Source organism: Lissotriton helveticus, chromosome 3_1 (genome assembly GCF_964261635.1).
Source record: "Lissotriton helveticus chromosome 3_1, aLisHel1.1, whole genome shotgun sequence".
NCBI lineage: Eukaryota > Metazoa > Chordata > Amphibia > Caudata > Salamandridae > Lissotriton > Lissotriton helveticus.
In genome coordinates this window covers 356,036,515-356,061,339 of record NC_136061.1, presented here as the reverse complement: position 1 = coordinate 356,061,339, position 24,825 = coordinate 356,036,515, and positions in this window count along the sequence as shown.

The following is a 24,825-nucleotide window of genomic DNA, read 5'->3' as shown; positions in this document are numbered from 1 at the left end:
TCTGAAACCAGACTGGTGGGGGTCCAGGAGGTTGATGTTGTCCAGGTGCTGTGTTAGTTGATGTAGTACGCATCTTTATAGTGTTTTTGAGAGCAGGGGAAAGTTCGACACAGGTCTAAAGTTGTTCAGATCTGTCATATCTAGGCCGGGTTTTTTCAACATGGGGATGACTTGACCGATTTTTGTGATCTTGTCGTTGAAGAAATAGGCGAAGTTGTCACAAAGTTCTTTGGACGCCTGTACAGAGGAGGACACGGGCTTGGAGGTTTGTTGTCTGATGATGCTATAGAGCTCCTTAGGTGTGTTTTTGGCACTATCCAGTGCCAAGCGAAAGCAGCTGGATTTCTTGTTTTTGATGTGGTTGTTTTACTTCCTACGGGCTGATTTGAGTTGATCGCGGAGGATGGAGGTAGGGTTGTTTCTCCACTTTCTTTCTTTGGCTCTTAGTTTCCTCCTTTCGGAGTTGAGGTTGGAGTTGAACCATGTTCTGGATGGGATGGCTATGCTCTTTTTGAGCTTTAGAGGAGCTATTTTGTCAAGCAAGGGCAATAGCTTTGCATTGTAAAAATCAGTGAGGTAGTTTGTGCGGAGGTGGTCATTGGTGTTCGGGAGAAGTGAGCTTATCTGTTCTTCGAGGATTCCCAAGGGAACCTGAGAGAAGTTTCTCAGCCATTTGGGGGGGGGGGGGTCTTACGGAGGTGATTGGGGGAGCGTGGGTTGGTTGATATGAAATAGGATCATGTGGTGGTCGGACCAGTTGACGGGGAGTATGTGGTTGATAGTGATTGTGTTTTTTGAGCAATGATGGCATCCAATGTGGCTCCTTTGTAGTGCGTCTCCTCTGTGCAGCACTGGATTAAATTGTTATCACAGAGGAGACTGGATAGCGAATGGATTAGAGGGTTGTTAGTCTCATTCCATCGATGGTTCAGGTCGCCAAGAATTAGATTATTAGTATCACCGCGTGCACTCTGAGCTATCAGGTAGGATAGTTGTTCTCCAATGCAGCGGTTTTACCTGGAGGATGATAGAGAAGGTGACAAAGTAAAGAACCACTATCTTTGATCTTGATGCTGGTTGAGAGATATTAAAATGTGTTGTAGTCGTATGAGTTTGTTGCCGTGATGACCATGTTGTCCTTATGGATGATAGCAACCCCTCCCCCTCCTGGTCTTTCCTGTCTTTGTTGATGAGGGACAAGCCCGGGGGTACAAGCATGTCTATGCATGGTGGGGATAGCTCATTGAGCCAGGTCTCTGTGAGGAACGCAATGTCAATGTCATGCGAGAGGATGGCCTCTGCTAGTTCAGTTTCATGTAAGGAAGCCGACCTGCAGTTGATCAGTAAGCAGTTGGTGAAAAGCTCTTTGTTGCTGGCGGTCTTTTCTTTGGGCGCCCTAGATATGGTGGTAAGGACGGGCGGTCTCGGGGGGTTTGTGCAGGGAAGGTCTTTTCAGAGACCTGTGATCACTTGGATTTTGGATTTAGGGGAGTCAAAGGGGGCTGTGTTGTACGAAGAGGCTAGAATGGCTGCTTCGTTGTCGGACATGGCTGCTTCTGTTCTAGTGGGTCTTGAGGTTAGGGGTTTTGTATCGGTAATTGAGCGATTCTGAGCCCTAAAAGGAGGGACTGGGATTCTTGAGGCTTTTTGTGGCTTGGGTTTTGTGACCCTTTGGGGTCTCTGAGGCTGAGTTTCAAGGGTTTCTAAATATTTTTTTACTTTACCTTGTGTTTTTGCGAATTTTGTGTCCAAAGTAGTCATTATACTGTGGTGTTTTACTCTTTGGGGCCTATTCTGCTGTATTTTGTAATGTATTTTTAACAGTCTCAATACTAATATGATAGAGATATGTTTTGCTATTTAAAGGCTTGTAGATGGCCTTGAATTTATGACAAACGTACGGTATTTATTTGTCTCTAGGGGATTGTTGGTGGCTTGGTTGGAAAGTCCAGGACCACAGAGACTATTTTTCTTTGTACTCTGTCACTTTCTTTTTCATGTGTTTGCCCACCATTGTGTGTCTGAGTCTCGGTAATTGTGTGAGATGGATGAATAATGTGTTTTTCTGCAACTTTTAAAAGGTATTTTGCAGAGGGACTTGAACCATGGGCTGTTTGTGTTTGGGACATTTTTTAAGTTCATTTTCTTTTCTACAGGCGCTCTTTTTCTGTTAGTTAGTAAATAGAAGGCCCATGGGTGGGCTAGGAACATTTTGGCTTTATATTTGTGCAATCCTTTCTATGCAATTCTGAAAGTGTGTATTGGAGGAGGACGGTGCCCCAGCCATGTTATTTTTGTTCTTCATACCCCTTCTTTGATTGCCTTGTGGGCAACCACCATTTAGTGAATCTAAAGCATATGTATGAATATTAGGGATCCCGGTTTTATGGCATTACTCTTTTTTCACATTGTCATCTATTTATCCATACTTATTTTTCGCTAATGTTATCTGTATCTATCACACATTATGTAGGGTTTGTGAAAAAAAGCTGAAACTTGTATATATGTACATTTATTTGATCAATAAATATTCGCTCTTACTTGAATACCCCCAAATCGCCGAATGGTTAAAGGCTTTCGATATGCTCAACGGGAATCTCACTCTAGCAGACTCTGTCAAATCTCTAGGCATCACCCTAGACCCAAAACTGAACATGTTGAGACACATTAAGAAGTCGGACAAAAGTGCATTGCTTAACCTCAGACTACTGAACAAAATAAAACCCCACATTCCAACCAATGATCTCAAACAGGGGTACTGTCAAGACTGGACTATGAAAACGCAGTCCTAGCAGGAATTCCTAAATCACATCTGGCTCCCATCAAAACAACGTTACATGGGGCATCCAGAATGATCACCGGTATCAAGAAATTTGATCATATCTCCCCTGCACTCAAGGAACTTAAGTGGCTTCCAGTCGAAACGCGGATTAGCTTCAGAACAGCCTTCCTAACCCAGAAAGCCCTTCACACCGGCAAACCCGAATACCTGGAGAAAAAACTCATAAAAGCCGGCCAATCCAGAAACCTGAGAAGCTCAAACTCTCTCCTACTCATCCCACCTAAAACTAGAAGAAAAAAAACTGCAGTCAATCTTTCACTGGAAGCGCTATCAAAATTTGGAACTCCATTCCCCCTCACATCAGAACCATTCCTTCCTTTGTAGAATTCAAATCCAACTCAAAACCCTGTTCCTCAACCGCTCCCTAGGAAGTGGATAGCTTGGGACAGACAGCAAACATCGATCTCTGGTCCTACCCTAAGACTCAGAAGAACCTCGAAGCCAAAAATGTCCTGCAATACAAATGTGTTGCTCTTTATTTTGACGCTCGGCTGTTGATATGTCACTCCTCTATTTTGTATCTGATGATTATATGTTATGCACCTACTGTAAAGCGCTCCGATACCCCTGGGTATGGCCAGCACTATAGAAAATTTCTTAAATAAAATAAATAAATAAACCCAGGCTTCCACCATCAAAAAATGTCAATTTCTCTTACATAATTTATCCATTATCAATATGGGCCTTTCTGCACCCCATACTCCAAACTCCAGGTCAAGCAGCAAAAAATACACCATGTTAAAACACTACCAAACAAAAGGAACAAAAATTGTGGAGTCTGCCGTCAGTCTAGCAACAAATATTTTGCAATTACGTGACGCAATTTACTTTCTTCCCTAAGCTTTTTAACTTCTAAGGTTGGATCATGCAGCAGAGACGAGTGACAAAGGATGACTGATGTTTTCCCTCCAGAATCCAAAATGACCAAGGGTTGATCAAAGAACAAGGATGAGTCTTTAGGGCAAGGAGATGAAGTTGATAGTGTATGTATAGTAGCCCCACTCTTTATGGCACTTCCGCTGTGAGCAGCAAAATAAAATAACAATAAAAGAAAGGCATTTCCCAAATTCGAAAATATCCCAAATAGTCCGCTTAGTGAAAAAACCAGCAGAACATTTTAGAGTTCAATTTAGCGATGGCCTCATTAAACGCTACTCCTTGCATTAGTGTTGCCCATGTTGTTATTGTGTTACCGCAATAGTATTTTCACCCAAACAGACATCTCATTTATATGATGTAATGAAGTAGTTGCAGGCACTATACATCACTACCACAGTGCGAAATGTTAGAGATTACACAAGATTTTGCCATCTTAAAACTGATAAGTAGAAGCTAGACTCAGAAACACAACCCTTGTTCTTCTCAACAACTGAGAATAACCCAGAACAGAGTTCAACACCACCCAAGCACTTCTCAACCACCAAGGGAGAATAATACAGACCATGGTTCAACACAACCCATGGAAGAGGATTCAACAGTACCCAAATAGCGTGTCAACTACTTGGGGAAAATCACACAGAACAATCCACAGAAGAACAGGGTTCAACACAACCCAAGTAACTTCTCAACCACTGATGGAGAACCTCACGGAACAGGGTTCAACACAACATTAGAATCTCCTCAGCCACAAAGGCAGAATCACTCGGAACAGGGTTCATTACAACACACAAACGAGTCTCAACCCTGCCCAAGTAAATCTGAACCACTGAGGAAGAATCACATGGAACAGGGTTCAACACAACCCAGGGAACAGAGTTCAACACAACCAAAGCAACTTCTCAACCACTGAGAATCACACACAACAGAGTACAACAAAACCCTTGGAACAGAGTTCAACACAACCCAAGTAACTTCTCAACCACGAAGGGAGAATCACATGGAACAGGGTTCAACACAACCCAGGGAACAGAGTTCAACACAACCCAAGCAACTTCTCAACCACTAAGAATCACACACAACAGGGTTCAACACAACCCTCTGAGCAATGTTCAACACAACCTAAGCAACTTCTCAACCACTCAGGGAGAATGAAATTAATTATGTTGCCACACACACTCTGCACTTTTTACCATGACATAGGGTGCAAATACCCCCAATACAGGCACTTCTAATCATGTGATACTGATGGAGCAAGGATTCGCATATTACGTGACTTGCTTGAACTCATGAACCTCGAGTAATATGTAACAAAATAATCCAACCTGTTTGTCTTACTAATATTGCACTTTTACACTACACAGGAGTGTCCCAGAGACGCTTGCCTATGTGTACTAAACAGTAATAACGCTTGCTACTAAAAATGGCCGCTGCTTGGCGGGATTTTCTTCTGCGTATGCGTCGGTCACATTCACGCATTTACCCTAACGCTATAGATATTATAAAATAAGGGGTATAGAGTAGATATTCCTGGTATACAGTGTATTCATTTATTTCTGTGTTTTAATTTGTTTTCGCTTACTTTTCATGTACTGCGGTCTTGAGGGTCTGCGAGACACTCGTGAATCCATATTGAGTGACCTTACTGCGCATGACAGTCTTCTGCCGGTGACATTGAAGCGGTGCCAACAAGAGGTCCCAGCCAAGATGTGCCTGGGAAGATACACCCTCACCTAGCAAAGAAGTTGAACTGTTCTGCAAATGATACATTTGTAATTTATATTACATAATAGGCGGTCCCAGAATATGTAAATAGAAGCTTGTAGAATTGAAATGTGATTGGTGTGTTGACCTATCCTACTTGGGGACCAATCGAAATTGGGGATTCTGACACTTGCAACATTTGGGGGGTGGTACACTGACCCGAAAACAGTATAACTAGCCTAGGTTTAGCTAGAGAAATTGTCCGACTTGTCCGAATAGCTGACCTGTCACTGACCCAACGCACTCAATAGGTGACTTGATACAGAGGGCTGCGGAGCACTCTGTCCGTAATTTCCATAGACTCTAGAGGTTTTAAACCTTAAGTGCTGGCGGAGCACTTTGCTGGGGAAATCGATAACCCAATCGGGGTTCTGGCTGATAGTCGCAGAGAGGGTGGAGCGCAGGCGTTGCTTCCGAACTGTGGGTGCTGGTCGTGCCTTGGTGGTCCTGTCCTGATCCTAATCTGGGTTTCCTGTCCTGTCCTGGGGTGTCCATTCTGCACCTGCTGTCCTGCTGATGACGGGTTTCCTTTGGGGTCCCTTCTGTTCTTAACTGACCTGTGGCCAGGGTTGGTCTTCACACCATTCTAGGTAAATTTAGGACTGAAACTCTATACTGCACCTTTCTATTTCCTGTATTTTGCTTCAATAAAGACATATCTTTGCATATATTGATTTTCCATGCCTTTTCGCAAACCCACTGATTGAAAGCGCATACAATATTTGTCGTTATTCTAGCATGTTCCATTTTCTTACCCATCCTTAGTAAATTCCTTTTCAGTTCATGAGACACAGATGTTCCTTGTCCTTACTCATCGTTTAGTTGATTCAAGTAATTGTACCAGTTTATTAGTATGGTCTATTTGCATTTTATCCATAGTTCCTCTTTATGGGGAAATGTTTCACTGTGACATTCTAGTATGCTCTTTATTCTTCCCCGTCTTTTAGTCTCTCCATACTAAGTTCAAATTCTGAAACTGCTGCCTAGCATGTTCCCTGTTCTTACCTCCCTTTAGATTCAAATGGTTGGTTTTATTTACTTCCTTTATGGATACGTGCTCTTTGTAATTCTGGTTATCGATTGTTTGCTCATTGTAAATCTCTTGTTTTCTGAGCTTGACGAATCCTAGATAAAGGTTTTCAAAACTTCTTGAGTTTGTGGTTATTATAAAGTACAAATAAAATATAAATGATATGAGTATTTTGGTATCTGCCTTTCTTTCACAGCTAGCTCCCTGATTCATCGTGGTCATTAGGTACCCGTGACGGTGGATTGGTAAGTCGGGTACAATAGAAATATATAGGAAGAAACTGGGTTACTGGTAGTAGAGTGTAAGGTCACCCGATTAATAAAATGGTGAATTGAAATATATGGGCCCGATACGTGTATGGTAAATCTGTTGGTTGGGTGACCTGCGCGCTCTATCAATACTATACTCAACTATCCGGATATCATAAGGAAGAAACATCCAATCTAAAACTTGACAAAAAGGGGAAATTAAAATACTGCAAAAACTTGCATGAAGTGTAATTCGGGAAAGAATTCAATAGAGGACAATACTGTAGACCATAGCTGCAGCAAACACTAACCAAATTGACATTGTTAGAAGCAGTGTATAGAAAAATTCCAGAACATAGCAAACTCTAGCTATATGAACAATTATGAAATGCTTAAATTTCAATCAGAAGAAAAGAAAAGGAAATGTGCTTTAACATTATCATATGTTTGCTAACGACATTGGAATTGAAACTGTGCAATAGTAAAAAAAATGGTAACACACATACTTTTAAATCACCGTACACATTAGAAGCACTGATAAAACAGAAATACAAATGTATTTGCTGGCAGCTTCTTCATACCAAGGGTGATGTCCTGATATAATTTGATTGACTCGTCATTAAACCATCCCCAGAAAAATATTTCATTAGAAGCACAGGGAAGTCAGTGGTACTCAGCTACTTCTGATGAATGTAGAGTGGTATCCGGTAAGTTCTATAGCAGCTTGGCAAAAGTCAAACATCACCAGTGGAAAATAAACAGTAGCCAACATCCTAACTTGAACAGGTATCAACGAGAGAAAGTAAAAGCAAATAGCAGAATTGTTTACTTTTGTATTTTCATTTGGTAACATGCATGAAATAAAGCTCTAACGTAGCCACAACACCCTGGTCAAAGATACGCTCTGCGTAGACCACAAATACTGCGTGAGGATTTGTGTGTGAGGAAGACATGATGACACAGAGCACACTTCCTGCTCGCATCTCTTCCGAGACACAATAGGACATCCAGCACTTGGGGAGGAAATAATAGAGATCACGCATATAGACAAGGCAAGCAGGCGCTTTGTAAATGCAGAGGCCCAGCAAAGAGTCAACTTGACCCATGGTATACTTGAAATGACACACTGCCGCCTGCCACAACAAGGTGCTCTTCGAGTGCAAGGTCCATGAGATAGTGTACTGCCAGAAGTGGACAACTGAAGCAAACAAAAAGCACTGCAAAACAAACAATCTATAACCATTTCTCTGGAATCTTATCAAACAGTGTTCTGAAATTGTACGAAGCACTGTCATTGACTTCTTATGGATCTTATCACACAGCATTGTGGCGGAAGCAGATTTTTTTCTTTTAAAAAACCCTCTCATTGATCACACAACATTGTGACTGGGACACAGAAGTTCCATATTGAGCAGAGTTCCTCCAGATAAAAATCTCTCAGTGAAACCACTTCCCACTGGGCCTTCACTCGTGGGCACCTTTCTGACTGGGAGTCTGTTGTATCCTGTTCATGTTAAAGTTCTGCCATTTTCACCTCCTGCTCAGCCAGTGTGAATGTGCTGTGGAATGTTGGAGTGATGATGTGTATTGGAATGTTGGGTGCCTGAGAGGTGAAGAGGACGGTTGAGAATGGGCTGAGCAGGAGGTAGGCTGCTCCTGGCGGGGCTTCTTCTCTACAACTCCTATATATGTAACTTACTTCAATAAATCATCTTGAACTACATCCTACCTGCGTTGTCCTCGTTACTAGAAAGTCTCTCGCAGGAAAATATTTCAGTTCACCATCTTAGCACAAATATAACCTTTTAGAGTATTGGGTGATGATATTGTAGCCTCCTGGCAACAAATATCACTCCCACAAGCAGTTCTTCTCTTTTTGCAAGGCTGCATATTTAGCATAGGGGTGCCAATTTGAAAGTCACTGGTGGGGTCATAAATACAAAAGCAGCACCCCTTTTCTAAGTTATAAAGAGTAGGTTCCTCTCTCTTACCCTCCAAGTCCATGAAGAATAGATCAGTTTTGTATTGCTAGGTCCGTTAAATCTCGTCACCAGTGTAGTCATTTAAGTTGGCAGGTAAGTAGTGCAGGAACTTGTGACATCTTGTAGTTTATCTAGCAGTTTTACTCAGTATGTTGTCAAAGGTACAAGTATGTATAGCAAAACCCCACCGGGAGAAGATGTTAAGGGTACCCCAGATCAGGTCTAAGTGCCAGAGACAGTCAACGTGGAACCTCCAATACATAATGCTCCATGATGTAATCGGAGAGAAGAAAGGCAGGTTACCACAAGTACCCTGCCTGCCAAACTTTAAATCATTCTCTTTGTGTTATATTTCGGTGGTCTTGGCCAAGTATCTATGACCTGTTCTCTTCTTGTACTGTAGCCTCTCTAATTCTATGGGGCCTATGTTAAGAGTGTACCAATGTTTATTAACTATTTCTTTGTACTAGCTAAAAGGGTTGAGAAGGTAGTTACATATCTTTCTGGTATTTGTAGCACTGTTGAATATATTGAGATTCCTGTTATTATATCTTGCCAATTTCTCTGTCCTTTTAGTCAGTTTATGCGGACAATTATACTCTTGCAGTTTTTTAGTTAGTGCATTTGCTTGCCTATTATATTAGGTTATATAAAAGCAATGACTGCCAATCTGCGGGAATTGTCCTAATGGGGATATATCATAATGGGATTCGGGATGCTGATTCAGAATTCAAAAATACATTCTTATCTGTAGATTTTGAAAATACTTCTGAATGTATCTTGTCATCTTTGGGTGTCAGCTGTAAATCCAAAAATCTCAATTTTTCTTTAATCTTTGTCAATTTGAAATGAAGATGTGGGTCTTTATTAATTCTTCATTTATTTATTTATTTATTTATTTATAGGCTTGTTACGCGCCGGCATCACACCCGAAGGTGTATCTCCGCGCGGAGCTGTGAGGTGAACAGGTCGAGAGGACTCCTCCTAGAATAGTGCTGTCTTTAGGCATTTCCTGAAAGCTGAGTGACTCGGGCATTCTCTAAGGGAGAGGGGGAGGTTGTTCCATAGACGTGGGCCCATGATGGAGAGGGCGCGGCCTCCCTGTCTGGTCTTGTAATGTCTGGGAACCTGAAGTAACAGTTGGTTGGTGGACCTCAGGATGCGGGATGGACGGTGATAAACAAATTTATCCGCCAAATAATGGGGTCCCAGATTGTGTAAACTCTTGTGTATCACACAGCAAATCTTGAATTCCACCCGTTTCCGGATGGGAAGCCAGTGAAGGGCCTTGAGGAGGGGGAGGGATGGCGTTCTGGGGGGGGTGTTGGTCACCAGCCGTGCCGCGGTGTTCTGCACCACCTGCAGTTTATTGAGCACTCCTTCATTGGCAGCTAAGAGTAGGCCATTACAATAGTCCAGGCGGCTCAAAACGAGGGCCTGGACCAGGGTCTTCCGAGTGTCGTCAGGTAGAAGGGGAAACACCTTCCGAAGGAGGCCAATAATATGGAAGCAGGACCCTGCAGTGGTGCTGGCATGATGAAAAAGGGTAAGGTCATGGTCTAGACGAACCCCCAGGTTTTTTACTACCTGTTTAGGGAGCGGGGCCTGACCCAGGCTGGAAGGCCACCAATCTGGGGTCCAGAGGATTCTCGCCTCCCCAAATAACATGACCTCAGACTTTCCCACATTGCACTGTAGAAAGTTCTTGGCCATCCAGCTGGCGATTGCAGTCATGCCGTTGGAGAAAGCTTGTCTTATCTCCGGGGTAAAGGTCTTAAAAGTAAACAGCAGCTGCGTGTCGTCAGCGTAGGAGATAGGCATAAACCCAAAGGACCTCGTCATGTTGGCCAGAGAGGAGACATATACGTTAAACAACGTAGGGCTAAGACAAGAGCCCTGCGGGACTCCTCTGATGATATTGGCTGAGGTGGAGCTAAAGGAGCCCATATTCACCTTCTGGGTGCGCTCTGAGAGAAAGCTGGTGAACCACGCCAAGGCAGATCTGTCAATGCCTATCTCCTTTAATCTGGTAAGGAGAATGGCGTGGGATATGGTGTCGAATGCTGCGGACAAGTCCAACAGCACCAACACCACAGACAGCCCTCTGTCCAGGGACAGGCGATGGCATCCGTGACGGAGAGGAGGGCAGTCTCGGTACTATGCCTAGGCCTGAACCCGGACTGAGAATGGTCTAGGCTGCCGGTCTGCTCAATGAAGGTGGAAAGATGATGATTGACGTGCTTCTCCGTCAGTTTGCCGATGAACGGCAGAAGGGAGATTGGCCTCAGATTGGTCATATCTGACCAGGGGATGGCGGTGTTTTTTCTGATAGGCTTGACCATGGCCTCCTTCCACACCCGGGGGACCAGTCCCTCAGACAGGGAGCGATTGATCACCGTCCGAATGCAGGGGCTGAGGACACTCCCAATGAGGTGCATGACACGGGCAGGTACAGGATCTACTGGGCTACCTGACTTAATGGTCCCAATCAGGGAGTTGACCTGGTCTAAGGTTATCTCGGGGATGAATGATAGTGTGGCTGGAGCAGCGCAGGCTGTTCCGGGCTGGAGACTGGAAGAGGGGTCATTTTCATCCGTGGATGGGCTTGAATGGGAGATATTTCGGTAAATAACATCAATTTTATCCGAAAAAAAACCGGCCGTGTCATCGCACAGTTTTTGGGTCAGCACTTCTGCACTGTCGCAAGCGACAGGCTTGGTGAATGTGCAGAGCACCTGGTACAGCATTTTGGGGTCGTTGCCGGCCCCAGAGAGTTGGGAGATAATGTGGGACTTACGGGCAGCTCTGATGTTTTTATGATAGAGTCTCATTGCTGAGCTATACCTGTCTCTATCGACAGTGCTGCGCGATAATCTCCAGGATTTCTCCAACTTTCTGCAGGCCCTTTTCTCCGCACGCAGTAAGTCCGAGTACCATGGTTCTTGCTTGCGGTCCGAGCGCTGATTGCAGCGTCTTAGGGGGGCGATAAGGTTGACCGCCGTACTCAAGGCATTATTGAATTTGGACAAGGCCAAATTGGGGGAGTCTGAGGGGAGAAAGTCAGGAGGTGTAAAGGCCGTTCTAAAAGTATCAGCGGACACCTTATGCCACTGCCTGCGCCATAGCGGCAGGGGGACAGGGTGGGGGCGTTCCTCCGAGAGAGTGGGGAGGGAGAAGTTGATTATAAAGTGGTCGGTCCATTCCACCTGTGTTGGGGGGTAACAGGTCAGGGAGTGAGAGTTAGATAGAATTATATCGAGGGTATGACCGGCCTGATGAGTCGGACCCCGGTTGCACTGTTTAAAGCCTAGGGCAGATAGATCAGTCAGCAGGTTGCGAGCTTCAGCGTTGTCAGATAGTTCGCTGTGGACATTGAAGTCCCCTAGGAGTACAAAATTGGTCCCTGATCTGATATGGGGAGCTAGTGTCTCCAGGAGGATGGTCGAGGCCTCAGTGTAGGGACCCGGAGGGCGGTACACCAATGCTCCCTTCCAGTAAGCTAGGGGCGAGGAACCAATTTTAAAAACCAGAATCTCAATGTCGTTAGTCCAGCATTGGTCAAGAAGAGTGACCGTAAGAGTGTCTTTGTAGATTACCGCGACCCCACCGCCGGTTTTAACAGGGCGGTCTAGCCTAAGAATCTTATACCCCGAAGGGACCCCCAAGGTGATGGCAGGGACCAGGTGGGGTTTAAGCCAGGTCTCGGTGCAGAAGCAGTAGTCGGGGCGGGTTGAGTGTATTAAGTCCCAAACCTCCGAATGATGCTTCGGGAGAGATCTAACATTACATAGTATGCTGTTACCCCTGGGGGGCAAGGGGCTGAAGTCCTCAGGGGTTGGAGTTTCTACAAGGGGGGGACCAGGATATGACTGAAAGTGACAATGCTTGCAGGAAAACGGGCCCCCGGGACATGGGCCGGCATTCTGCGCGCAGCCATTAGGAGGTGGGTGCCACAGGTTGCGTAAGTCACTAGGTGAATACCTTAGTCTGTCCACTACTCTGCAGGTTGAGGTAACAGAAGTAGGGTTCATGGCCCCTGGCCCCGTTCGGTCATGGACGGGCACAGACGGGCTCCTCTCTGGCTCGTCTTAGGCGCGACTAAGGCGCCCCCTGCGCGCAACCGCTGCGCGCTTGGGCGACGAGAGGGCTTAAATGCCCTGCCTGAAGTGATCTGCTAGAGCGCTAACAGCGCGAGAGTGTGGGTGGGGTCACTGGCTCTTCCTGTCCCGCCCTCCGCTCAAGCGGCACTGGTTGCCGTGTCGGAACGGGGCGGGGCAGGGGAAGAATCGAGCACAGGCCCAGGAAGTCAGCGCAGTCTTAGCGGTGAGTGTGCAATAGTTTTTAAAATGTATCAATCACAAGTTAAAAATAGCAAATTTAAAATACAGCTGAGAGCAGGAGCACACAAACAGGTACCGGCTAGTGGGGAGCGCGGAGCGCTGTCACAGTCACAGCAGATAGCACAAGCGGGTCGGGGAGACTCTGCCACCGTCCCTCCCTTCCGCAAGCTGCCGCAGCTCCTCGCCGCCTTAAATGCCCTGCCTGAAGTGATCTGCTAGAGCGCTAACAGCGCGAGAGTGTGGGTGGGTCATTGGTAGAATGTATCTGCTGCTCTCTCAAAGCCTTCCTATATTGCTACAACATCATCTAAGTAGTGATGCCACATTTTGAACTTTCAGGGCAAAAAGATTGTTCTCATTAAATATTTTGATTCTTTCAACATTGTTTGCATATAGATTGGCCATATTAGGTTTATATGAACAATCCAGCCCGGTGCCCCTTCTCTGTTGAAAGAATTCTTATTCAAACGGAAAATAATTATTTGTGAACACCATCCTTGATAGTGCAATTACAAAGTGTATGGTATTTTGGTAATGCCATTCTTGAATTCTAAAGCAACATCTTAATAACATTAAGGCTAGCTTTCTGTGGAATGTGTGTATATACAACAACTCCACATCAATTGTGAGCAATTTCTGGATATTTTAGTTGTATTATAGCTCCTTGATGAGGTATGGGGTTTCTTTTGTATCTTTTATGAATGGTGTCATTCTATTGACTAATGGTTGCTGGGTGAAATCTACAAACTGTGCTAAAGGTTCTAGAATAGAAACCGTGTATGATACAATAGACTTCCCTGGGGGAAGATTTCTATTGGATTTTCTCTCAAACATGAGTTCAGATCTTATTAGAGGTTTGGTGATTGCACTATGTCACAGAAACGAGTACTCTATATGTAGCCATTGGGCGAACACAAATATGTGAGTGTGCTTGTGGTTAGATATGTAAGAGGGGACTACTTTTTTGCGAGTTCAAAAAACACAAGAATATGTTTTACTTAATATTGAATGCGCTATGTTATAACGGATGTATAACGTTACAACGCATACTTTTACAACGCATACCTTTACAACGCATTTTTTACAATGCAACATCCATTACAACGCATTCCATTACAACGCATGCCATTACAACGAATTTTTAAAAACTACCTTTACAACGCATTCCATTACAACACATACTACCTTTACAACGCATACCATTACAACACATAACATTACATTGCAAGTATGGTAAGTATTGGATAGTGTAGGGGTAAAAATTACTATTCTAACTCCAGGGGGTGCAACAGTAGGGTAAGTGTTGGATAGTGTAGGGGTAAAAATTACTATTCTAACTCCAGGAGGTGCAACAGTAGGGTAAGTGTTGGATAGTCTAAGGGTACTATGCATTGTGATGGTATGCGTTGTAATGGTATGCGTTGTAATTGCTGTGTTGTAATGACATGCGTTGTAGTGGTGTGCGTTGTAGTGTCATGCGTTGTAATGGCTGCGTTGTAATGGCATGCGATGTAATGGATGTTGCGTTGTAAAAGTTTTGTTGTAATGGTAGTGCGTTGTAAAAGTTGCGTTGTAAAGGTTGTTTCCCGTTATAACATTTCACTTGCAGAAATCATTGAATAAGACGAAATAGGCAGGAAGGAACATGTTAAATAATTTACATTTATTTCCTCTCCTTGCACAATAAGATAGTGTTGTCAAAGAAAAGAGCGGTGAGAGGGTCCAGATGGTCCTGAAGAAGACTTACCACCATAGAGGTGTTATATTGCCATATAAACACATTGAACAACTATAACCCAATATTCAAGACAATCCACATTGTTTTTAACCTTGTGATAGTCAGGGATCAAAAATAAATTGATTGGTAGCCCTCAATACACACAACTTTAGAAATAGAAAAGAGCCCCAAAAATTTTCAGAAATTGAGAAAGCTCAGCTACTGCACAACAACTATACAGTCGGTTCAAAATTAAAGATCTCATGGAGATACCATCCAACACAGGAGTTGCTGGTGAGGATCACCCAAATTCTTTTTTTTTAAATCATTATTTTCCGTTTTTTTAAAAAAACATATAAACAGCAGAAATCGGGGTGCAAGGAATATAGCACATCAAGTAAGATTCTAATCAACCCTGGAACAGTCAAATGACAGGCAAACACTGTGCAGGAACCCAAACGTGGTACGTGCAACCCCCACACTCTGCCACAACATAAGGTACTGAACTTTATGGTGTTTCACCATTCCCCCCTGCGTGTGTATCTACAACCCCCTCATCTTCTCATGGTAAGGTGCCACAGAGGTCCCTCCAAGTTGCAAGATCGTCATGTAGTTCGTCATCTCACCTACAAAGTTTGCCCATTCCTGAATGTCTTTGTGCCAACGGTTGAAGTCGGGTGATCTCAGGCCCATCTGTGTGATGGCTATTCTGTGTCGGGCCGGAACCAGTGCTAATTGTAAAAATGTGTACTCCAGCTTCTTGCCTTTCTGGCACTTAGCATTGCCCAGTAGGCAGGATTGCGGAGTCAGCTGAAGGGATAGGCGCACGTCCTTTTCAAGTCAGCGACCACCAGAGTCCAGAAGCGTTGGACCTCTGGGCATAACCATTTGAGATGTATGAAGCCTGCATCACTATTACCGCAACGAGGACAACTGTCCGACTGGGTGAGGGAGATTCGTTTCTAGCCTCAAGGGGTGAGGTAAGTCCTGTGTAAAAAAATTATAGTGGATCAGCTTGAAGTGGGAATTGCAAGAGGAGGAGTGCGAAAGGCTGTTAATACAGGTCCAATTCCCTTCCTCCAGTGGAGTTTCCAAGTCTATGTCCCAAGCCTCCCGTGAACAGAGGAGGGGTCCAGGGAGTCAGATCTCATGGCCTTATATAGAACCATGATCAAGTGGCGTCCAGAGCCGCAGATTAATAGTATACCTAGAGGGGCAGTGGGGTAGGTAGGCCAAGTTGCCCAAGCAGTGTCGGTTTTTACGGCATGGTGCAGGAAGTGACTGGGTCCCAATGTGAATGTGGCACAAGCCTCCTCTAATGATATGAAGGTCTTCCCTGGATACAAGTTTACAAACACCCTCACACACGCCCGGTAGAACATGTCCACCATTGTCGTATGGGCTTGAGTATCCATATAAGTAGTTCTTTGTGGTAAGGGACCCTCTTCAATAACGGCAGTGTGTCTAATTATATGTCAGTCGTCTAGAGGGATACCAGCATCCTCTATCAAAAGTTCTGGTAGGTGGCAGGCTTAATCCACGCCCAATCGTGTGTGCAGACAGGGCAGAGCAAACTCGACGGCGGACACAGGTGGAAGAGCGCTACGCTTTCTAGTCGATGCACGTGTGTCTTCCGCCCTGCCCTTTCATTTACCTGTTGCTTCCGGGTCACCTCACATCGCTGTCAGCATTCCTTTGTTGAGCTGCAGTATGGTAAATCATCTTCCCTCTTCATTCCCATTTTCGTTTCGCCTGTCTTCTGTGGTGACACCTGGCTAAACCTCTGAATTTCTGTGGAAAAGAAAAAATAACAAAACTTCTAAAGAATCAACGCTTACCAACAGGTCAGTAACGCTCACTGTGAAAGATATACTGTGTGCTTTTCTTATCGGATGTACTTCTCCATGACACTTGGGGATTCCATTTCCTTTTGTGCATTTCCAGAAAGCTATATAAAAAACAAACAAAGGATTAGTGTTTCCTGAAGTTAAGGAACTAATCCCTATTTTTCATCCTAGATATTTTTGTGTATATTTCTGGTTTAACTTCTAGGAACATTTCCATTTGGGAATATATTGTTTTTTTTTGGTTTGGGCTTTCACAGATTCCATACTACATCACCATTATAGGTTAGTTCATGTGTTATTTATATTTCATATATAAGTACACTGCTCTTATTACATAAACACGTATTTTCCTCTTTTACTTCCATGGATGATCAACCACCACTACTATATCATCAGTGGAAAATAGGTCATTTAACAAGAGGTTTCTCACTGACTGTGAACACGTTTATAACAGGGATGTGTGGTAGTATATCCAAACCATACACATACACTAACTCGTATATTCTTTTCTTTACATGCAGGAATCACATAGAAAGATCCTGAAGCTTACCATTCATCCCTGAGTGCCCCATGTACGTGTCTTTGCTCTTCCTTGTTTCCTCTCTTCCCCCATCTCATCAGTTCTGACTTTAACATTGTTGGGTTTTCTTGGTGGGTGAGGAAAGTTGGGACCTTGCCTCGACACTTGCCTCTCGCCCCTGTGGCAACCTCAGGTGAGAATTACAGAACACTAAGTCCAGATATACTTTCTGTCCAGGCTAGATGAAAGAACACCAGATAACCTTGGCGGATTTAGCCCATATGAGAGGGAATCTGCACAAAGAAACTCAAGCCTTTGTATTTAGGGTCCACTTAACAGCAAGGCTCTATTCCTGCTACAACAGCAGGGGTCAATAAGAGGGTGACTGGTAATTTGTTTTTCCTGACTCCTTCCGCTTCTAGTACTAGTCATCCTGTGTTTCATGTAACCACTCTTTCCGCTATACTTTTAGCTCCTCCTGAACGGTTTATGGGAGATCCGTCTAAATTTGATACATTCATAAACCAGTGTCAATTGAATTTCATGTGCAAGGCTTCTTGCTTCCCTACCGAACAAACTTAGGTAGCCTTTGTTTAGTCATATCAAGGCAGAACTGCTGCCACTTGGTCCATTCAATTAGTAGAATGCAATGACCCTTTACTTTATAATTATGTGGACTTCATAGATTAACTAGGTAGATTGTTCTACAATCTACCTTGGTTCAACAAAACTAATTGTACTCTTAACTGTGTACTAAAATATAGGAGTCACCAAAAGTCCCCTGAATATATTGAAAATCATTTTTTTCCTGCTCCGTTTTCGCTGTATACATTTTTTCACTTGTGCCTTTTACTTCATTTTTCAAGAGCACTAATGTGCACCAGTCTGTACAGGTTACATATACATTCAATGTAACTGAGTGTTGTCATATTGTCCTTCTTTATTCTTGTTATCTCTGCTCAATACAGACTAATTTTTGCATTTAATTGCCATAACTATTAGTGTCACCGTATTTCCTTCTTTTTGCAACTTTTAAGTGCATGCTTTCTTGAAAGAAATGTGTCTTCAAGTATTACCTGTTAAGACGTTGTTTGCTAAACATATTATCTACCCAGGTCTCAACTGGGTTCATGGGTATCCTCCTGTCATTTTTCTTCAGGACATATGTGCGGATGTACGACATTACAACGCATGTTTTACATCGCATGCTTTTACAACGCGGTTTTTACAACACATACCATTACAACGCATAGTGCTTTTGGGCGCTGGATAGTGAATAGTTTAATTTACTATTCCAACTCCAGTCCCCGTGGACACTAGGGAAGGTTATTGGATAGTATATTAACCTATTCCCTATCCTAGAGCGCCCCCCAGCGCAATGCGTTGTAATGGTTTGCGTTGTAATGGTTGCGATGTAAAGGCACTGCGTGGTAAAAGTTGCGTTGTAAGTGATGTTTCCCCATATGTGCTATAGCAAATATAGTTGACATTCTAGTGTACTCCTCTACTACAGCAGAGTATATTGGACATGTGAGGGCTGTTCTTTAAAGATTGAGAGACAACCAACTATATGTAAAATTGGATAACATGAATGCAACACGTCAAAAGTCACCTTTTCTGGGATTTATGTTATCCCAAGATGGGGTGAGTATGAACACTCAAAGAATAACTGCAATAACACGCTGGCAGGCAGTCTCCTCATTCAGTGAAAGAAGTATAGACCTTTTTGGAATTTGCCAATTTTTATAGGCGTTTCATAGATAACTTCGCAGTCTTCGCATCTCCCATTACTAAACTGTTTAAAAGGGGGTTAACTTCTGTTGGACTTCTGCTGCTGAAGAAGCATTTACGAAATTGAAAGGAGCTTTTGTCGCTTCCCCATATTGAAGCATCCTAATTCATCCCAACTAGGGCTGGGCAGAGCTCGTGGAGTTTCACTCCTCAGAATTCTGAAGGGTTACTGAAAAACTCAGTGGGATTCCACCGAGTTCCGTGAGTGGGCGGAAAAAAGTTTCTGCCATATAGCTGTGGTGTTCTAACATTAGCACGACAGACACCTTATCGCTCTAACGTCAGGTCCAAAAAGAGTGTACCTGCACTTACCTTTAGAGGTCCGACATGGAAGCAGATACTTATATGGTTTCCTGAGGGCAGAATCTGTCTCGGGCCTTGCAGAGGCAGGGGCCATACCGTACCACTGTAGGTGTCTGAATATGCAGCATTGAGAAACCTCTCCTGCTGGACCCGCACTTGCCATCTCCAGCCATCTCCAGCTCCTGCCACTCTCCCCCTATGTTCCTGCAGCACCACCAGAAAGAAGGCTCTGCCAAAGAGCATGCAGCGAAAGCTAGCTGGGCTGGCTGCGTGTGAACACGCACAGGGGGTGCCGCTAGCCCTGGCTCCCCTCCTGTGCCCTCTTTATAGCAACATCGAGACCACCTCATCCTGTTGCTGGTATCTGGGCTCTCACCACCCCTTCAGCTCTGTTTGATTTTCTTTCTATGTGCGCATGCTCATGCAATCACAGGATTCATACGAGGCAAGCCAGCAGTGCACCATGGTAGAGGGAGGTATAGAACGTTGATAATAGCTACTAGACCGCTAAAGGAGATAACAAACACGCAGCCATGTTGGGGAAGGGGAGCAAAAACTGGTGGTGGATAATGGGCTGTGGGTGGCGAACTCCGTTACGCAATGGCTAGTGGAGCTTTGCTGAACTTAAAAACCCTGCCAATTTCGCCAGCGGAGAGAAGACCACTATCCACCCTTAATCCCAACCCTTCATATTTGAGGCTGATGCATCTCATGCTGTCATTTATTGGGGAAGGTTTGTCCCAAAGAGATAAGGAACAAGGATATTTGGATCCTGTTGCCTTTTATTCTCATAAATTGAATCCCGCAGAACAAAATTACTATGTAGGAAATAGAGAGCTCCTTCAATAAAGCGAGCCTTTGATGAATGGCACCAGTATTTATTGGGTGGTCTACATACAATGGCCATCCGTACAGATCATAGGAACTTACAATTTCTTAAGGCAGCCCACGCTCTGTCCATGAGACATTTACGCTGGACCCACAATTTCAGCGATTTTGATTTTGTGAAACAATTCCAAGCAGGTACCAAACAGGAGAAGGCAGGTGCCTTGTCTCGAATTGGCGATGAAAGGGGTGGAAACTACTATTGATCATCTTCCTATTATAGCCAGAGAACGTATCTTGGGGGGCCTTATGTTTAGGTGTTACAGGCTCAAAACTATAAAGACATTGAAGATCTAGAACAGGAACAGGAACATAACCGTGTGAAAATTCAAAACCTTCTTTATATTCAGGGGTTTTTGTCATTCCCACAACATCTTTCCAACAACAATCTTTAGAATGGTGTCACACACACATGCTAACTGGGCATCCGGGCTATGAGATATCCTTAGACATTCGTAAAAGGTCCTTTTGGTGGCACACCATGGCTGATGATATGAAACCGTACATTCAAAGATGCCATATATATTCTCAAAGTAAGAGCTCCATCTGGTCTATTACCTCCAATGCCAACACCCCATAGCCCATGGCTGTTAGAAATGGGATTTCTGGTTGGATAAGGCTTGCGCCAAAGCCAGGCAGAAACCACCACTCTAGTCAGGGCAAGGGAGTTACACGCCAAGATAACCCCTGCTCACCCCCTTGGTAGCTTGGAATGAGCAGTAAGGCTTATCCCGGAGGCAATGTGTAAAGCTTTTGCGCAACACACACACACAGCAGCAACACAATAGGCACACCACGAAAAGGAACTCCACACAAGGTTATATATCAAAATAGCCTTTGTATTACCATAAAACACATTAGATCATAATCACACATATACACTGTGCCAACTGGCACTGAGCAGTATTTACATGGGATTATTTACACATGACAGGGCCACGTGGGCCACTGTCAGAAATTGAATCAGCACTTAGTAGGAATAGTAGATGTAGCATCTAGAATAATTGTAGCACAAAATAATAATTGTAGAACACAACCAGTAACCACTGGTAAAAGGTAGGAACACACTACACAATACTAATCACCCTAGGCATAGATCACGCAGTGAAACATAAACTGACTAGCATAAACCATACTAGGTAAAACAACCTCTTGATCATAAAAACACAGTTAGAGGTATCACAGGCATGAAGGCATTGCACATTACGCATAAATCACATTAGGCAATTATCAACATAAACACCAATCACCTTGCGCAAGAACCACAAAAGTTACTGACCCCAGGCCAACTGGCCTCCCATGGGGCTCAAATGCCCTCTGTTCAAATATTCAGGGCGCGCTGCCTAGGCAGCCAAAGCAAAGTTGTGCAAGAGAACAAGCCTAAACGTGGCAGCTGCCCACTACTTGCTGGGCAGCTGAAAAACGAGCATGGGCACCAGCGTGCCCTCTGAGCCCCTCTCTGGGACTCTAGCAGAAAATCAAGGGTCCCCCAAAGTTGCAGCTGTCTGCGCCCTCGCAGGACAGCTGGGGAAATTTGTGCAAAGGATGTTGGGCACACCTGGTGCCTCTTGGACCACTACCGGGGTTTCTTCAACAAAATCTGCCCCCAAGGCGCTGCCGCTGCCCACTGTCAAGCGGGGCAGCGGGAAGGAAAATGTGCACTGCTCCCGCAGTGCCCGAGGCTTGGTCATGGGGGCGGACACCGAAAATGTGCCCCGAAACACCCCTAACCACCATAACATGGAGCCCCACTCACCACGTTTCGTGGGACTCCTCTTGCTGCTCTCTGGATGGGTCCTCTCCTCTGGAACCTGCAGGGCTCTCACCACACACAGGAGCCCTGCTCAGGAAGCCGTCTCCTCTCTCACCGCTGTGGGGGCAGGCACTGGCAATGTGCCTCGTACCCCCTCCGCTTCCTCTAGGATGACGGTGCCTTTCCCATTGAGCCTCCGAGGCTCCAGGGACTTGGCCGGCACGCGGGGCTCTTCTTTGACACCGGAGCCCCGCCCGCACCTCCAGTTACTCTCCGCTCTTCTATGGGCATCGCGGGGCTGTCCGTCGCTCTCAGGGGCCCCGGGTGCCGATGCCTCCTCTGTCCTTGCGGCCTTCCTCTGTTTACAGGATCGCGGGGTGGGCTCCCGTCCGCTTCCTGTTTGCCCCCCTTTTACTTCTGGGTCACCGCGGGCGGTGCGGCGGCCCTCAACGTTACTACTGGACGCTGTAAGCCGCAACACAGGGTAGGCTCCCATTCTTTTCCATGCACAAGGTCCCTGGTGGGGTGGGCACCCGCTAGGGATATCAAAATAAATGGCTCAACGTCCCTGGAGGGGTAGGCACCCACTAGGGATATAAAAGCGGCAGATGTGCGGGGTGGGCACCCGCTCTGTAACTCCAAAGTAAAAAGTCACCGCAAATGCGGGGTGGGCTCCCGCTCGACTCCCTCGCCAACTAGGGGAACCTTACACGGTGCAGCTTCATGCTGCAGGCCCCCCAGCAGTCTTCCTGGTGCAGCAATCCAGCACTTCCAGTACCAAGGTCAAGCGAAGTTTTAGCCGGTGAAGAATAAAGCTCTCCCAGGCGCTACAGCCCAAAGTCCAGGGAAAGTCCCTATAAGAATGCAGGTGGGGCAAAGGCTGGGCCCAGGGGCCAGCTTACAGGGCCCTCCAGCAGGGAGGCAGTAAATGTCATGGTAAATGTAAATGTCATGGTACTTTTAGAGCGCACTGTCACCAGACGGTCACCTTGCGGTGTCGCCTATTCGGCTTCCTGGTGCTGATACTCATACCGCTGTGGAACCCCTCCTGGCTTTCCCTGTGAAGTGTCCACTCCTGGGCACCCCCAGGGTGAAGCCAGGCATCCTTAGCGCTGTTGGGGCCGGTGTGGAGGTTAAGCAAGCTAATGCCCAGAGTTGCAGCGTGGGTCCCGTGATTAGAATAGGCACCGAGGCGAGAATTAACAGGTCCGAGGAAATTGAGCCCGAGACCCCGCCGAGGCGGGAATCGAACCCTGGTCCCTGGCCAGAACTCTGCATCAGGGTCTGCCGCTCTAACCATTGAGCCACACTCCTCCACTAGTACCCAGTGGCGGTCCTCCAGGCGAGCAGCAGCAGGCCCCCCTCAAGTCAGGAACAGAGAACCTTTCACATGGGGTCACAGCCCCTTTTTATACACAAATTCCCTTTGTCTCAAGGGTGCACGGCAAGGGGAAAACCAGGTTCAATTGGTTCTGGAGCACTTTTTTGTGCTCAGCCCTCTCCCTATTCACAGGACAGGCTAGGGACATCAGACGCACCACAGGGGGTGAGCCAGCATTGTGGAGGGAAGGCCCAGCCCCATTCAGGTCCCAGGTGCAACTCCTCTCTCCCATCTACATGCAGATCTCCCCATTCACCACCAGGCAGACCCATCCTGACTCATGGAGCCAGGCACACCAGCCAGCCCCTGTCACTCACAAGCCAGACAGTCAATTCACATTTACTGCACACAGACATGCTAACTTCTAAAAGTGGCACTTCTATACTAGTCACATTAAATCTGCGCACACCATCGCGCAGCATTTAATCTCACGAGTTCGCACATACCAAACTCGCCCCTGCACTCCTCTCACATCAGCAACTACCATGGACACACATCTCCCCCATGCATTCCTATGGGAGGGCAGGCCAATCTCACCACGTGCACTCAGACTGCGCACACACTTTACACTGGGACACAGTGCTAAAGTGCGCAGAAGCCCAAAACAACTAACATCAGGTCCCATTTAAAAGCAAACAAGTTTAGGGGTGAACCTTCCAAAAGGGCCGAGTCCAACAATGGCATTTTATTTCCATGGACTTTATCAGGGAACTACCAAAACTCACCCAAGGATTTACAGTAATTCTGGTCGTAGTAGACATGTTAACTAAGATGTCTCACTTCATTTCATTGAAACCTTTGCATACAGCTAAAGACTTAGCCACTGTATTCTTACACATAGTGAGATTGCTTGGCCTGTCTTCTGTGATTGTACTGGATTGGGGTCCCCAGTCTGTATGTAAGTTTTGGTGGGGGTTGAGTTCCTTGTTACAGATTGATGTTCGTCTTTCATCTGGCCATCATCCTAAGACAGATGGTCAGACGGAGAGAGTGAACCAATGTCTTGAGCAATAGTTATGGTGCCAATTGTTACACTTCTCTTCAGAGTGGGACATCTTCTTATGAGCAGCTGAATTTGCTTTCAACAATGGGATGCATTCTTCTATTGGTCTTTTGGTTTCCATCCTTGTTTTTTGCTTTTACCTCCTCCTGTTTTTACAGCTACTCCTGCTGCTCTGGAATTCGTTGATCATATACATGATACACAAAAGACAGCTCAGATTAATTTGGATAAAGCTATGGTTGTGTACAAGGGAAATGTGGATCCCCATTGTTGACCATCCTCTGATTATGTGATTTGGGACCAAGTGTGGTTGTCCACACATAACATTGCAGTGAAAGGAACACGCAAGTCCGAGCCCTGTTTAATTGATCCATATAAAATCATAAAATTGATTCATCCCCTAGCCATTAAATTGTAACTTCCTTCCACTCTAAGAATCCCCCTGTTTTTCCATGTTTCTTTATTGAAGCCAGTGGTGTCAGGGATGAGATTATCTGTCCAACCCCCACCTGTAGTGGTTGATAATTAGGCCGAATATGAAGT